General features: G+C 27.4%; 1 protein-coding gene and 1 long non-coding RNA gene across 3 annotated transcripts in view; one reads left to right on the top strand and one right to left on the bottom strand.

Annotated features, from left to right (window-relative positions):
* Positions 1-17,641, bottom strand: part of LOC107452560 (protein-lysine N-trimethyltransferase SMYD5) — a 126,377-nt gene that overhangs the window by 89,102 nt on the left and 19,634 nt on the right. The window lies entirely within an intron of this gene.
* LOC122270995 (uncharacterized) lies at positions 2,317-7,977 on the top strand. Its single transcript, XR_006226095.2, has 4 exons — positions 2,317-2,491; positions 3,684-3,756; positions 4,863-4,952; positions 7,856-7,977. It is a non-coding gene; the product is annotated as an uncharacterized lncRNA (long non-coding RNA).

The following is a 17,641-nucleotide window of genomic DNA, read 5'->3' as shown; positions in this document are numbered from 1 at the left end:
CGGAAACATGAGGATGCTTAAGAACATAATAATGATTTTTTTCTATTAATTTAGGTTTTCTAACCCAAATAGCCAGCATTTTCATATAGTTCTATTTGAGAAATTCTAACAGAGATTTAAATCAATACTATTATACATTTATAACTGAGTCATAAAAAATAATCAGCAAAATATATAGCTTGACATTTATAGCCAAATGAATTTCTTAGGCAGCAACAGAACAAGGCCCGTGACGTTTTACTTTACATAGAATATCACGTTAAAAAAAATTTAGTCAATATTGCAGAAAAATATATTCCCTTAAGATTCTTTCATTCAAATTTATGTCCGACTTTAATTTGAAGTGATGTTTCTGAGGTACAGATAAAAATTAAATTAACCTATTTTTAACTTGTAACGAGAAAAATAAAAACATAGTCCATCTTTATTACATATTGAAAAAATATTCATTTGCATATAGTGATGCTATGCACGTGGTTTTTCTTGCTTGGTCAATAGAGCTATTCATGCTGCATGCGAAAAAACAACATTTGCCAATTTGATGGAAATTCAAACAAAACCTTGTTAGTAAATTCTCCGTCAGAAAATATATTTCACTAATCAGTTTCTTATTCTCATATCCAAAAACCATAAAAGAAAATATTTTTTATACAGTAGGAATGGTTTGTGAGATTTTCCACCTGTGTCAGGCATATAGTTGAGATAGTATTTCAACTCTATGGTGTTCCGCAGTTACTCTAAAATGAATATTGTGCTTTTTCGATTATTAAACTAGTTAATGTTTAAGGAATTTTGCAATTGAAAATAAAATCTAAAAAACTAAATGAAAAACAATAAAAAACTTTCTCTCTCATCCTTTGGGATGTTTCCCAAACAGTCGCCAATAGCCCGGGGAGCAACTCTGGTGCTACGACTCTGCCTGAATCATATTTTTATTTCCCATTTAGTTCTTTTCAAACTAGTTAATATAACTGTTGTGTTAACTTCATAACGAAAATAATGTTTGATAGTTCACGTTTTCACTATTAAACATTTAAACTATTTTAACCAAAATGAAAATGCCCTCTGGGGTCAATTCCAAAGATGTGGTAAAGAATGAGTGCTTGTTTGAATTGCCATTGTGTCGTAAGAAACAGGGGTGTCTTAACAGTTGGGTAAACAGGACAATGCCCAGGGGATCCCAAAATACTTTTTCAATAAAAAGATACTTCATTACCTGTTAAAAGTATTTGGTATCCAGAGATTGAGGGGGCTCCACGTGTTGGCTCCACCTAATGTGTTTGCCCTGGGTGCCCCAAAAGTAGCTACGCTACTATTTAGAAATCCATAAAAATCACCCACAGCTCTCGTACAGCTTTAGAAATCAAATGCTCAATATCTTGAATTATGTAACGTTTAAAATAAATTTGAAAGACCTGTTCATAATGAGCGTAGGTTGCTTCTCCTGCAAATCACACCGTAACATAAGAAAATTTTTGTGAAAAAATTAGTAAAAGTACTTACATTTTTATTAAAAATATGTTCTTTATTGCTCAATTTAATTAATTTTTGAGATCTTTGCAGTATCCAGTGTTATAACTTAAAGTTTGATCACTGTGATTTTAAGAGTTTCATTTCGTCAATAAGCTTTAATAAAATCTTCATATTCGCCAGCATTTAATTAATGTGCAAGTACATAAAAAAAGAGAGAAAGAAAAACTGTTGGAACAATGTTGTCCTTATTTATTTATTTTTTTTCACAATTGTTGTCATTGTCACAATTCTGTCATTATTTTCGAAAGCAAATATCAAAAACTGTTTTTTTTAGTGAATGTAAAGTTAAGAAATACAGTACATTTTTGCGATAACTAGATAAAAAAATATATATTTATTTATTATCTATATGCATTTTATTAAATATGTTTATATAGAGTTATTAAATATGTAGATTTATTTTAAAATATTTATTTATTATTACAAGGAACATAAAACCCTTAATTATATATAAATAATTGATAGAAAACAACTCGGAAATTAATACGAGATAGTTTAAAAAAAGAAAATAAATAAAAAAATTGATGTTTTTTTTATTTTTAATAAACTAAATAAATAACTGAATGTCATAATAGATTTGTTTCTTAATAAAATAAATAATTAAAAAGTTGAAAATTTTATTTAATAAAACTATTTTTCATCGATTATATTTAGTTAATTTGCTTGTTTTTTCTATTTGTTGCTTTTCTCATAAATATTTATATGCAATATTAAAAGCGCATTCTTAAATAACATTAAAAAAAAGGAAAAAATGTACATTTTAATAAAATTCTATTAAAATGCACTCTCTGGGACTAAGTAGACTCAACGTTCTTTTACTCCCTTCAATTAGTGAATTTTCACTGAACTTTTTCAACTTTTGATCCGTAAAACTGGTGCGCTTTCTTGGTGACTAAACTCGTTTGCACCTTGCTCCAATTGTTTACACACATAGCGGCGGCAGATTCTTATGAATGAGGTGAGTTTTCTTTATGTTATTTATTATTAGCACTTTTATTAAATGTACTTTATCTTTATTAATAGTTGACTTGAGTTCCATTTAAATAATGCGTGCGCATTTATTATCTATATTATAATGTTGTTATTAGCATTGAATTGTAATCAAGTTAGGCTTAGCAGTCTATTTACATTTTGAATTCTTTTAAGAAAGATTCTGTTTAAGTGTTTATTTTAGTTTACAGTAAAAATGTTGCGTCTTAAATATTTATATTACCGTCCTAATTTTTTTTTGTCGAAATTAGCTTTTAAATCATATATAATTTCTCTAATTGTTTACGTCATGTAGTATAATAGTTTAGCATTTGAAGATAATGTTAATGTAACGTTTGTATAATTTCTATTAAAATAATTTTTTTATTTTAAAATTTAGTTATTCGCAGTTATGATTAAAATTATGCCTTGCTGTTATCCTATTCTATTGAAATGTAATGTTAAAATAAATGTGTTTTGTAAAAAAGAAAAGAAGAAAAAAATTAACTGTTTTATTTTATTTAAGATAATATTTTCTAATAGAAATATTAAGTAAACAAAACTTGTGAGTTTTTAATTTCAGAGTATTTAATAATGAACAATATATTTACTAATTTTCTAATTTGTGATTTAGAATTACCAAAAATATATTACAAATTAGAGTCTATAAATGTCTATCAATTATTTCAAATATTTATTTTTAATCTAACTATTTTCATTTGAATCTTTTCGAAAAACCTGCTTGATTTGTCAATGGCATTTGCATAATTTTAAATAAGTAAATATTTTAAATAATTAAAAAAAATATTTTTAATAAATATGTAAGAACTGAAGCGTTTTAAAAATCATTAATTTTGTTGAGCATTGTTATATCAATGTAATCAATATTTTTTTTTTATTTTGTTACAGCTAACATTAGAAATGTTTAAATTGATTTATAATAAATTCAAGAATTCACAGCAGGGATTTAAAAAATTATTTTGCAAAGTAAACAAAAAGAAAATGTAGGAAATTTTAAAAAATTTAAGTTGGTTACTTAAAATTAAATGGCTATAACAAAAGGCGTTTCGAATTTATCCTCAGCTTTTTCATCTATAATTAGATTTCTTTTTATTAGTGTAGGTATCTATTTCTATTTATTTTAATGCTGTATGTTTTGCTCTATATTTGAAATATTATAGTGTTGCACAGCCCGCGACTAGTGAGCCAGATGTAGCCTGCTGACATGCAACAAGGGAAAGTTTCTAATCACAAGTAAATCTATGTTGTTTCTAAATTGCTTTTTCCATTGTTGTTGCTCTGGAATTTCAAATGGTTTTAAAGAAAGCAAATATTTTTATTGTGTTATTATGCAAATTTCAGTGATTATGCTTAGTTTTACCTTATTTTCTCTGATTTTTTAAAAATTCAAATGGGGTTTTGACTGCTTTTAGACAGTTAAAACTACTATCGCCATGTGGTTATTAAAATCCTGATTACATTTAATACGATATTCAGACTCTTGAATTGTGCTTTTAGTTATAATAACCACTTCTTGATGCTCTTTATTTTGTGTCTAACAATTAAAAGTATTTGATTTTCTGAAAACATATTATCAAGTTTACTGATAAAAACTCGCAGAACATAAAATTAACATATATGCTGTCTACATGAGCAAATACATGTGTGGCTCTTAGTTAATCTACCTGCTGTATTTTCACTTAAAAAGGTGACATTCCTACATTATAATGAAAATATGGTGTATAAGGATTGTATTTTATAAGAATTAGTTGAAATGATTTTTGAAAAATAAATCCATTCTCTTTTAAATAATACGGCTTTCTGTAATGAAGACGTAAATGAAGGATAAAAAAAAAGCAACATATTTTTACCTTGTTCGTAGTTGTAAAAAAAATTTTCCTATTAAACTGTTATTTAGAAAATGCTATAATTTATTGCCGTCCGAGTATTAATGCAATTTTGCTTTATTAACACAGCGATATATTAACAAAAATTTTAAAGCTATGAATATCGGTGGATATTTGGAAAAACTTGTATTTGAATGCTTTATGAATTTTGAAATTGCTGATTTCTCAAAATTTTTTTTATTTAAGTTGAGACTTCAACCAATGAACAATACTTTTAAATTTTAACACTTATTCTTTATGTGTTCATTTGCTCTAATCGTGACTTAACTTAGAGTAACTAACTTATGTTTTCTACTTAGCATTTCAGTTAGAAATATATATATTTTCTCACAATGTACAATTCATATTAAGTTTGGTTTATCACCCATTTTCCAATAACTATTTATAAAACTTATTTTTTTATGAATATTTATAACTTTAAATTTATAATGTGAATGTTTTATTTTGATTTAGTAAATCCATTGAAGAGGACATTACAGGAGCTAATAAACTGACAGCATGGACAGAAGGGCGTGAGAATTATGGTGTTAGAATTAGCAGGAAGTAAGTAAAGTATTTAACTACCTTAAGAATTTAGTTTAAAATTATGTGTTAATCAAGGTTTTGATCACGCCATCTAGTGTTTGTGTTGGAGGGATGATTGTTTTTAATGAGGGGTTGCTTTGCTTAAGGAAACTTTAAACAAAATTATGTTGTGGAAAAAGAAAATTCTAAGATTTGTTTCTCTCGTTTTTTTTTCTTTCTGTGATTGATAGCAATAGGTCCTTTTCATTTAGACATTTTTTACATAGTTTAAAATATATTTTTACAAAAGATTCATATTAGAGATAATATGACTATAAAAAGTTAATTTAACAATAAAAATATAAATATGTGAAAAATACTAAATTAAAAAAAAAATTTTTTTTTCAAGATAGGGTGGGGTCTTGCTATATTGCCNTTTACAAAAGATTCATATTAGAGATAATATGACTATAAAAAGTTAATTTAACAATAAAAATATAAATATGTGAAAAATTAGTTAAAAATACTAAATTAAAAAAAAATTTTTTTTTAAATATTTGGAGAGGCAAAATACATTTAATCTATGCCTTACAACTTTGAAATATGGGAATTGTGATGGAACTCTCCTTCCACGTGAATCTTTCCAAACCAAATTAATTAATCTTGAGTCTCAATATTGATGTTTTTAGATCGTTAAATGGTTATATGTATACTATATGCATATAACGATTGGGAAATGGTACTAGTTTTTTTTATTTAAGTTTCCTCTCTCTCTCTCTGTTTTTTTTTTTTTTTTTTTGACTTCCCACACTGGTGAGTAGTTATTTTTCAGGTCTAGTAATGGAATTGAAACAAAATTTGTGATGAAAAGTTACTCCCATGGTATGACATCCTCTTAAAAACACAATGTAGCATTAGATTAAATATAAAATGGAAAGACAAATAAATTTTAAATATTTTTTGTTAAATTATCTTAATGTAAAAAAAAAAATCATTTTGAAAATATTAAAATAATTTAAAACATAATGTTTGTATGACTTTGTAATTAAAAAAATTAAAATATCTAATTTAAACCAACAAACCTTAGTATATACTAAATCAAGTAATATTTATTTTTCTTTAAATTTTACTTTTATTTTGACAGTTTATTACTCAATCCATTTTACAGAAAATCTTTTAGAAAAAAAAGGAATTATAAAACAATTGTATTAAAATTAGAGAGCAGTACTGTGCAGCATAATCATTGCAGATTAAATCAGTACTGATGTTCATAATGTTATATATCAATGAAATGATCTTTGCTACCTGCAAATAATTATTAAAGAATTTTCTTAAAAATAAAAAAAAATTTAAGCATATTTCTGTGAGTCCTGTGTCACAATTCTTACTTTTTTTTTACACAACTGTATATTCCAGCAGTTCCTGATTTTTTTTTTTAATAATATGGAACCCTAAAAGACCAACCATCTCTTGGCGGTACCTGAACATTTTNAGATCAACCATCTCTCGGCGGTACCTGAACAATTTTAAATAAAGTTTATAAAAACATCTGTAAATGTATTTACCAATAAAAAAATATTAAATTAAACTCTTAAAAGATTTTCCAAGAGGAATGAAAATTTTTTCATCATTTATCTTCTTCATAATAATCTTTAATCAGGTATTATGTCAGACAGTTGAATTCATGGTCTTGGAGCTGCATTTAGTCTAGCTATGAATTTTTTTTTTGTTAAAAATTTAGAAATAAAATAAGCCAAATTGTGTTTTTTATTGAAATGAAAACAAAAGGAACTGCTATAAATGTTTTTAAAAAAAAGAGTCTCAAGGATGGGTCTTTTTAATAGTGAATCTAGTTATTTCATTTTAATTTGAAAAGCGCAATGGGAAATAATACTACAATTTTTTACAGATGCGTAGGATTTTCAATTTAATATATTAGAAAAATTATTTTTAAAAATGTCTTTTCTTTTTTATTGGCATTAAACTTTAAATAATTGAAAAAAAGCATCTGCACTATTTAGTAATCGATTATTGTTGGGCCTAAATATAATAGCAGGTGTTAAAAATGTTTTTTATTTTTAGACTGCTCAAATTCCTATCACTTGGATGTCTTTCATTCTTCTAGGGTTCTGCAGAACAATGTTTAGGAACTGCTGGTATTTTTAATAAGAACAAGTTAATTATCAATTCTGATAAATAATTTGTTAGATAAATTTTGGTGAATGAAAGTGGCAAATCACTGAATAATCGCTTTCCCCAAAAAATACCACTTTTTTGTAAAAAAGAAATTCTACTGCAATATTTATAACAAATTTGTTTTGTTTTCCTAATCATAACATATTTTTAATACAGTTCTTTTAATAATGTTGGCAACAGGGCAAATTGTTAGGAATGAGCATGTTATGGAATGGTAAGTAGTATAGTAGTTTTCTGCGTTTGTGCTAAATTTGCTATATTGAGTACCAACTTCTATTTTTTAGTCAGTTAGGTGCCTGGGAAATTGTATACCCTTACTTGCTACTCCTAGATTATATGCGTTTAGTTTAAATCTTTTTTTTTTTAATCTTTATCAAAATCAAGATAATAATGTTAATAAGAAAAGTCAAACATTACATGCAAATTCCTTTGCAGCATATTTTATGCAGCAGCCTTTTTTGCTAACATTTTAGATTTTCTATGATGGTATATAAAATCATGTCTTTGTTCAATTCATGTCCTTTCTTACCAATACAAATGCATAAAAATGTAACAAGACAATCAGGTTTGCTTAATATGTAAGGAAATATATGATGCTATCTTATAATAAATATTACTTTGATTTAATTTTGTGCAAAACAAGCAAATATATTCAAATTTATTTTAAAAAAAGTAATAAGTTTAATTCTGCAGTCTTATATGATTTTGTGATTTAATATTGCTTAAATTTTATTATTTTTTTTAAGGTGCAGCAAAGCTTTATTATGAGGAGGCCATAACAGCGGAAATGTAGATATTGAAAATGAGGAAGAAAAAATATTGTATTATTAGTTGCATTGAATTTTTCTGAATAAATGTCTTTTTTTTATCTTTGTATTTTTATTTTTAAATAAATATTTTACATTTTGTTTAGGAAAAGCAACAACAGAAGGACCTTTAATTAATAAGCTTGGCATTTAAAATTAGTTGGTTTACAGTTACAATATTTAGTTGTAAAATTGTCCAATTTAAATTTTTGTTTTAAATTTGAAATTCAATTTTCTTATTTCCTCCCTTTTTATGTAGAATTATACCAAACGCAAGCTTTACCCCTTTATGTGAAATTAGACTTTAAGTAAAACTATAATAATAACCAATAAATTATATTGCATCATAATGGATTTATTTTTTGTTAGCCCATTTTAAAAATCCATCATACTATATTGAATATGCTATGTTGGCCCAACATGAAAAAGTGCCAATTCCTAACTTTGGATGTTGGGCCCAACATAAAGCATGATGGTTTGTGATGGAAAATTATAATGGTAACCTGTAAATTATATTGGATCATAATAAAAATCCATCATACTACTTTGTCGGGTATTCTATGCTAACCCAACATAAAATTCCATTATGCTATTTTAGCCCAACATAAAAATCCATCATACACTGTTTGGTGTGCTTTGTTGGCCCTACTTAAAAGGTGTGAATTCCTAAATGTGATGTAGGGAATTTATGATGGTCTCATCAAGCTATATGTTGGTCTTTGATGAGAATTCAAGATGGTAATTATCAAATTTATGCTGGTCCATCAAGGTTTTTTTGCCTTGGAATGGTGGTAAAGAAATAATCTAAAAATAGCAAAATTTAAAAGCAACTGATGGTAATATTCTTATGCTAGAATAGTAAAAATTAAAAGCAACGGGAGGTAGAATTTTAGCAACTGAAAAGCATAATTTAAAAACAACTGTTAGAATTCATGCTGGAATAGCAGAAATTCCTAGCAACCGATGGTAGAATTATCATGCTGGAATAGTAAAAATTCCTAGCAACCGATGCTAGAATTCACTTGCTGTAAAATCAAAAATTCCTAGCAACCGATGCTAGAATTCACTTGCTGGAAAAGCAAGAATTCCTAGCAACCGATGGTCGTGATTGTTGCTAGACTAGCAAGATAATCCAGCAACACAAGCTGGTATCTGTATGCTGGACAAGCAACAAAGTATGCCAATACGCGGTATGGCAAGCTAGTTTTTTTGCTGGTACCAGCAAACATTTTTGCTAGTTCAAGCTGGTTTTTTTGCTAGTATATAGCATCTCATGCTTGTCTAGCAAACAAATACCAGCAAAAATTTTAACCTGGGTATGCAGATTTTTGCAAGTTACAATTGCAAGTGGAAATGTTATATGAAAGACAGGGAGAAATGATAAACATTTTGAAAAGAATTGCGTCGCATCTGGGAGACTCTGAGCCCTCGCCCTCACCTGAGAAAATCTTGCCTAAATTTCCTATTTGTACAACTGAGTGAAATTGAAAATAAATTAAAAGAAACAAAGTTTAGGAAACAGTTGGTAAGTAATATGTTTTTTCCTGTGCAAAATTTTTGAAATATCGCACTTAAATACTGTATATCAAGGTTGGCAAAAAACCAAGTTTTTTTTGTTTAAACCGGTTTTTTCATAATCCTTTTCTAATTAATATGTATTTAATGAAATTTGATTTCTATAATAATTAACGTATAAATAACCTTTAATATTCTCTTTGAAAAGAGTTTAAACTTGGTAAATAAACAACTGTTGAAGTAATAAAATTTATATACACATTCAAATCCTATTATACTTTATTTAGAGATACTGTTATTTTTAAAAAATTCAATAAATACAGATACAATAGTTCGGTTTTTTATTACTCTCTATTAAGAAATAATGTATATACTCTGCTCTTTATCACATTTTGAATTTTAATCGTATTTTGTAATTACAGTAGCTATTAAAAATGTATAGAAAATCTTTTTGCACAGATATTAAATAATTTTATCTTTAATAATGTGTAATTTCATTTTGTTTTCCAGATATCTGAACTGCGAAAAATAGGAGGAAATTCTGTGCCAAATATAATATATTATCTCATCGAACATATAATTACCCCACAGCTAGCTGCTAATTTCAGTTATTTTGGCACCAATAAAAAACGACCATTTGTTGCATTGGAAATATGCAGTGTTTTAGCAGGTATTTAATTCTAATGTAGTATTTCGTTTTAATACCTTTAAAATATAATTATTTATAGTTTTATTCATTTTTCTAATTTTCTGTTGTTTTAACTATCAATAAGAGGCAGTTTTATTGAGAAAAAAGCTGTAAAAATACTACAAACTGGTTAGCTAGCCAGTGAAAGGGATGTATGTTTTTAAACCTTCCTTGAAATGTTTTATTTAAAAACCTTTCTTGTTAATATTTACAATGTAAATACAAAAAAGTATTAAGAATTCTGAAAAATTAAATATAAAAAATTCATCTTGACGATGTATCTTATCACCCTTATTAAATTAATAATAAAAAGATAAAACCTCTTGTCTTTTAAATTTACACTTTCCTATGATTTTAAGAATGGTGTCTAAATCTTATGTTTTTAAGTATTAGAAAAAATCTTTAAAACCATATGAGCTGCTTCTCACATCTCAAGCTTGTTTTTCCTAATAGCTTACAGTAGCTATATATTTCATCAAAATATTCATTTGAAAGTTCCATCAGGCTTCCCACGCCCTTTAAAAAGACCTTATTTGAAGGAGAAAAAATTAAAGGCCCATAAAAATGTCTTATTTTTACATAGAAGCCTTATGAAGGCCTCATGCTTATTTTTTAAATTCTTAAATTATAACTGCATTTCTTTACAAACGTCAAAAAAAAAAAAATGCTGAAAATCACATCGCTGAAAGTTAGTAAACATTTCTAGTTTGAGCATGGGGCAAAACATTCTTTCTATGGGGTGGCGACTGAACCTGGAAATCAGTGAAGAGTCAGGAAATTTTATCAGCCATTGAAAAGTCAGAGAAATTTGTGAAAATATCAGAATAACCTGGAAATGTCTTCGTAAAACCTGGAAATTTGCAAAAACCTTATCGAAATCGGGAACTTCTCGATTCTTGTGGGACAACATAAGAGAAGAAAGTTTGACTGCCAGAAGAATTGTATTTGACAGTCTAACTGTTCAAGGTAAGCGAGTGACTTCATAATCAGCAAGCAGTTAATTCTGAGTATCCGAAATTCCCTTGGGAGGAATGTGGAATATAAGGAAAAAAGGCACCAACAGGAGAAAGAAGACTGCGGCAAAAGAAAAAGGGAACTGAAAGCCAACTGGAAGAACTGAATGCAAAAAAAATAAATATTTTAGATGAAGCTCAGGAGGAGTCTCTGAAAATAGATGAAGAAAATACAAGCTTCAGTCTATTAAACACAAAACTACAAACTTTCACCTGTGAGATCTCAAGCTTCCAAAATTTTAGGAATTTTTAGTTATTTTTCTTTTTCTAATCAAGGAGGGGTATTCTAAAGGAAAGGTATTACTTTATTGTGAATTCTTGTACCCAGACTTTTTTTTAAATCTTGTTTTATATTTATGTGCAATTGCCAAGTATATTTATCTCAATAATCAGAAAAATAATAATTTTTTTTTAAAATTTCTCTGAGAGAGTGAAATTTTTACAAAACAATTATTAGGGAAATTTTAAAAAATATCAGGGGAATTCAAAAGAAAATTATCAGGGAAATTTGGTACTGAAAATCAGTAGCCACCCTGATTCTATGCACAAAATAGTGCTGTTTTGTTTCATTTATTGAATGGCTTGATGTTATTCCATAGATGATAAATAGTGTTAATAATTTTTCCTTTTAAAATGTTTTCTATTAATTTTTTTTTCCTTCTAATCGCGTATTATCTGAATTATTTGGTATGTTTCGAAGAAAGTTTGAAAAGCTTTGAAGAAAATAATTTTTTTTCTTCATAAACATAACAAAATTATATAGTTACTTACAATAAGATATACTTCTCATATACTGTAAAATCCTGAAAGTAAGCCCCTTCATTTTGAAAAGCAAAACAGGTTAATTTTAGATGGAGGGGTTATAATAGAGTTTGAAAAATAATATAATTAGTTTTCACTTTCAGCAATATCAGGGGGGGTTATATTCAAGGGAGGGGTTACTTTCCGGATTTGACGGTAGTTGAAATAAATTATAATTTGCTAAAGTTTTCTTTTTTTAACTTTTGGAAAAAAAATGAGTTTTCTGCTATTTTAAATTAATTGAATGATCCCAATGCTTATTCTCCACGCTTTACTTTTATGGTCGTTTAAAGTGTTGAATTCTTTTTCTCTTATTGCTGACATTTTTATATATTAAGTAGTGTTGCATATGTTGAAAAATCTTTACTCAGATTTCAATTCAAAAGAGGGGAGCTTTAATTAGTTTATTATGGTGACTGAGTATGGGTATTAATATACCATTAAAATAATGTTAACTTCTATTATTGATAACTATCTGGTATTGTACTTTTTAAATTTATCTGAGGTGTTCACTTAGTAACATGTGGATGATGTGAAAAAGAAGTAATTTTCAAAATTGATATTGCATTAGCTGATTTTTTTTAAAATTAAGTTTATATTAAAATTTCATTGGTTTTTAATATTCATTAAGCATTAAGTCATCATAAAATAGAATAGCAATTTATAATTCTTTTAGCGAAAGTTATTAGTATTGCCTTAAAAATGTTGTTAAATAGCCTTAAAATGTCCTTAAAGAGGCCTTATTGCTATTGGAAAGTAAAGAGTGGGAAACCTGTCCATTAACTAATAAAATCAGTTGTGCTATGCATTTTTTTTTGGGAAATATATGGGCAGTGCTTCGTATATTACTGAATTAAATTATGAATTGTAATATAAAGGTTTGCAACTTTTCAATTGGAAAACATGGCTGTGAACAAAGTTAATACTAGGGTTTTTGTATTTTCTTCCAGTTTAGGGGTCATTCACAATAATTTATCCTATTATAGGAGCTACATTTTTCTATGATTTTAAGAATGACTTCTCAATCATGTTTTTAAATAATTGGAAAGCATCTTAAAATTCCTTAGAATAGAAAGGAGTAAGGAATAAACTGTTGTAAAGTATTTGCTTACTTTAAATAAATTCGGCAGAATCTATCTGTGGCCCATGAACAAAACTTTTATTTTATTTCACATGCAAATAAATTAAAGTGAGCAGTTATTACTCATAATGTATGTTTGATTGGTGATGAAAAATTCTAAAAAGTCATTTTGTTACCAGGCAGTGTTTGAAAATAACGTAAAATTTTTTAAAGTTTTCATTATGGTAGTTTCTAGTACAGTAAATAGTGGTGCATAATGTATGGAGAATATTATTCTATTTTAGTGAAAATAATCAAAAATGTTTAATAATATTTTAGCAACCTAATATTCCTTTTTAATTTAGGAAACTTTTTTTTTTCATATTTGTTGCATCTAAAGCAATTATTTTTGTAGTCTTCCCCATTGGCAGGCCAGTCATTGCAGTGTCATGGATGTATGTGGGTGCATGTATAAAGGTTCAATTATTTATGCCTAACCCTTTTTTAAAAATAGTATAGTTTGAAATATGTTTGTGAAAGGCCCTTTTCAACTTTGATGACTATAGTGCAGATATAAAGACTAAAAGTACACGAATAAATTGCCAGAAACACTTCAGAATTGCTTTTTTGGTGTATATTCTCTGATAAAAAGAAAGGATTTATTTTGTTCTTCATGAATATACTTTAAAATATCCATATGAATATACTCATCAAAATACAATTAAAGAAAATTTTTATGAATTTTTGCAATAAATATTGAATTTACACAAAACTAAAAATTAAGCTTAAATTTGTTAGTTTCTATGGATGATTTTTCAGGATATAAGCCTCAGTACATAAAATTTCAAAATATAATAAAAACAATATGAAAAAAAGTCTTTTGAAAAAGCATTAAATGCAAAAATTTCAAATGAAATTCAGCACTTAATATGCGGCTTCAATACCATTAGAAATTAATAAAAAAAATACATATAAATTTTACCAGTGCATAAAAAACATATATAAAGTTTTTATTCTACCCCTCAGTTGTGTATTTATTTTTTCCTTTCAATTGTAATTAAAATATAAAATTTCTGTTTTTATATTTTAGATGTTGTACGAATTCATCATAGCGATGTTACAAATGCAAATATAAAGGAACCCATCCAGAGTTGGCTGCGCCATTGCAAAGAAAAATGTAGTAAACTGTAAAATTTTTTAAAAAAAAAACAGTTTCTTATTTGTAATAAATTTAAAAAAATATTTCTTATTAACATTTTTTTTTTCCAATTTCAGCTTTTTTTACTTTTTATCCTAGAGTAAACGTTAATACAATGTTTACTGTGATATCTAAGATGTTAAGTTTATCTTTAAAAAGTAACATATTGGTGAAGTAGTGTTTCATATTCTAAAAAATTATCAATTGACAATAAATGCTTTCAATTGGAAAACAGGACTTTGAAGTGATTACTGGTATGATTTTATTCCTCTTTGAACTTTTTCATATTTTTAATCCTAGAGAAAATTAAAGAACATTTTAGATATTAAACATTACTTACTTACTTATCCTCTACGTGCCTTTGGGCACTTAAGGCCTCTAGCATATCCCTCCAACGCCTCTTGTCTCCAGCAATAGATCTTGCTTCCTCCCAGCCAGATATTCCACATTCTTTTAATTCGCCCAAAAACATGCGCTGGATGGTAAGTCTGGGTCTTCCTCTTGTTCTCTTACCATCAGGGGCCCATGTAAGAGCAACAGATATAATTTTTTCTTTGGGCATTTTAAGGATATGTCCAAGCCAGCTCCATCTTCGTTTTTAATTTCATCTTCTATTGTTTTTATTTTAGCTTTCTTTAATAGATTTTGATTTGATACTTTGTAAGGCCAGAAAATTTTAAAAATAAATCTTAAACATTTGTTTTGTTTTGAAAGGTTTCTAATTTTTGTATTTCGATCTTAGTCTGTTTCCAGGTTTCTGCGCCATATAATAGTACTGCTCTAACAATAGCTTTGTAAACAACTATTTTTGTCTTTATTTCAATATTTGACTCTCTCCAAAATTTATGTAATCCCTTAAAACATGTTCTTGCTTTGATTATTCTCTGTCTAATATCTTCGCTACTTCCACCTTTTTTATCTACAATAGAACCTAAATAGCTAAATGACTCTATGTCATCTATTTCGTGATTTTCGATTTTAATTTTGTCATTTTTCTTTTGATTTATTCTCATTACTTTAGTTTCCTTCTTGTTTATGAATAAACCTACACTATTTGAATATTTGTTGAATTTGTCTATTTTAAGCAGAAGGTCTGTACATTTGGATGAAATAAGTACGATGTCATCAGCAAAATCAAGGTCTTCTAAAGTAGTTGTGAAATTCCACCTTATTCCTCTTTTTTCATCTTTCAAGCTGTTTCGCATAATCCAGTCTATTACCAGTATAAATAAAAATTCTGATAAAACACATCCCTGTCTCACGCCAGTTTTTACCAAAAAAGAATTCAGTTAATTCTCCATTTACTTCAATACATGCTTTGCTGTTATCATACATATCTTTGATTATGTTAATATATTTCTCTGGTATATTATAAAGTGATAAAATTTCCCATAATTTCTCTCTCTTAACTGAATCAAAAGCTTTACTGAAATCAATAAAGTTTAAATATAAAGAGGTGTTAAATTCTAAGCTTTGCTCAATGATATTTCTAAGTGTGAAAATTTGCTGCATTGTTCCATTTCCCCTGCGGAAACCTGCCTGTTCTTCTCTTAAAATTCCATAAATTTCATGCTTCAGTCTATTCAAAATTATCCTTCCAAATACTTTTCCCGGTATGGAAAGTAGGCAGTACACATTACGTTAAGTTTAATTTTTGAAAAGTGACAATTAGTTAAAATGAATAACATACGTCATAAGTGACAATAAATGTCACTTTTGTATATTAAACAATTTTTTAAGCAATATGTGCGAAATTTTTTTATTTATTTATTTTTTTTTTTCACTGTCAGCAGTTCTATATTAAACGCAATATTCTTCATTTGAAATTTCTGTTAACTAATAAAATAAGTTGCAATGCCCATTGTTTTTATTAAATATGTTATAGGCAGTGTTTTTTATGCTAATGAATTAAGTTTTCAACTGAGAAACATTGCTTTTAGTAGAAGTTTACTGATACAATTTTTGTAGCAGTAATTTTCAAGTTTTTTGTTGCTTTTTTTCAATTTAAAAATCTATTTTCAAATAAAATATTTAAAGACAATAAAACTAAGGAGGTATGAAATGAAAATAATCAAACATACCTCCTTCTATATTATCTACACAATCTATATTATTTCACATGAGCATCAGTGTTACATACGGGCTATAATTTGAAACACTGATAAATGATCCAAAGAGTAATTTATAATTGATTTATCTTATTGAAAGTAGAAATTATATAAATTTATCAAAAGAAATATAACCAAAAAGCTATATTAACTTGTATAGCCGGAGTACGGATTTACTAAAAATTTTGCCCTGTAACATAGGGATTAATTTTTACAAAATCCGTTTTAAGGCCTAAGGGAAAGCCATAAGATTCAAATCTACCTCAGCACTTCCTAAAGAGAGTACCCGAGGAAAGTATGCGACCTTGAATCTTCCTTAGGAGACTGCCCGGGGAAAGCATGTGACCCTGAAACTCCCTCACCGTTCCTCCTCGGCTCCGTCTATGGAGTGACTTTCGGGAAGCCCGCCGGAGGGACTGAGAAATTGAAAGGTGTGGACATTTTACATTACTGAGGAGCTCCGGAGGTGGTTGAGCGATTCCTCCGTGGGAGCTACTACGGAAGAATTTTTGCTACATGGGAATGTTATTCAAGGAAGGAAATATCGAAATGAAATGTACTGCTTAAAATACTTTTTAAAATGCAGAAATAAAAATAGATTTTTTTAAAACTTTTTCTAATTATTTTTATTTTCATAACTCTTTTTGCAAGATGATTGCAAAGAAAAAAATATAAAATAATTAACTAAGCAAATTATGATTTTCTCTCTCTTTAATGTTAGAAGACTATTATAGTTAGAGGTATACAATAAGCAGACTAAGAGCCAAATACAGCCCTTGAATGATCAATTAGCCCTCTGCCGATAAAAATTAATTAGAAAAAATTACACAGCCAGCAAAAACAATTTTATAACTGTCTACAAACTTATTTTTAATAGACTTTGAGATTTCACCAAAATTATAACATTAAAATTCCAAAGTTAGTAATTAAAGGCATCAAAAGAAGCATATCATTCACCATAGCAACTCTTTTGGAAAAATTTTCACAAACCAAACTATGTACAAAATATAGTTCAAGAATTATTTTAAAAACTAAGTATGTAAAAGTTTAGAGGGGAAAAAAAAATTTTGTTCTCCAGAAAAATATTAAAATGTGCTGTACAGTCCGCCAAAAAAAAAGATATCACCCTGAATAACTTTCGTTCTAATCATCGGATTTTCACAAACTAAGTATCAATCTTAATGGTTCCTGGGGGTGACCTCAAATATGCTAATTAATTAGTGCTAACTATTAATTAAGTTACGAAGTCAGACACAAAAACGTACTTTCTCTGAATAAACATATATTTTTTTTTACATATTTGGAATCTAGACACTTGAATTAGGGGGGGTAGACAAAATTTT

This window comes from Parasteatoda tepidariorum, chromosome X1, assembly GCF_043381705.1.
Source record: "Parasteatoda tepidariorum isolate YZ-2023 chromosome X1, CAS_Ptep_4.0, whole genome shotgun sequence".
Classification (NCBI taxonomy): domain Eukaryota; kingdom Metazoa; phylum Arthropoda; class Arachnida; order Araneae; family Theridiidae; genus Parasteatoda; species Parasteatoda tepidariorum.
The sequence above is the reverse complement of the archived record's forward strand: the minus strand, read 5'-3'. Positions and strand labels throughout refer to the sequence as shown.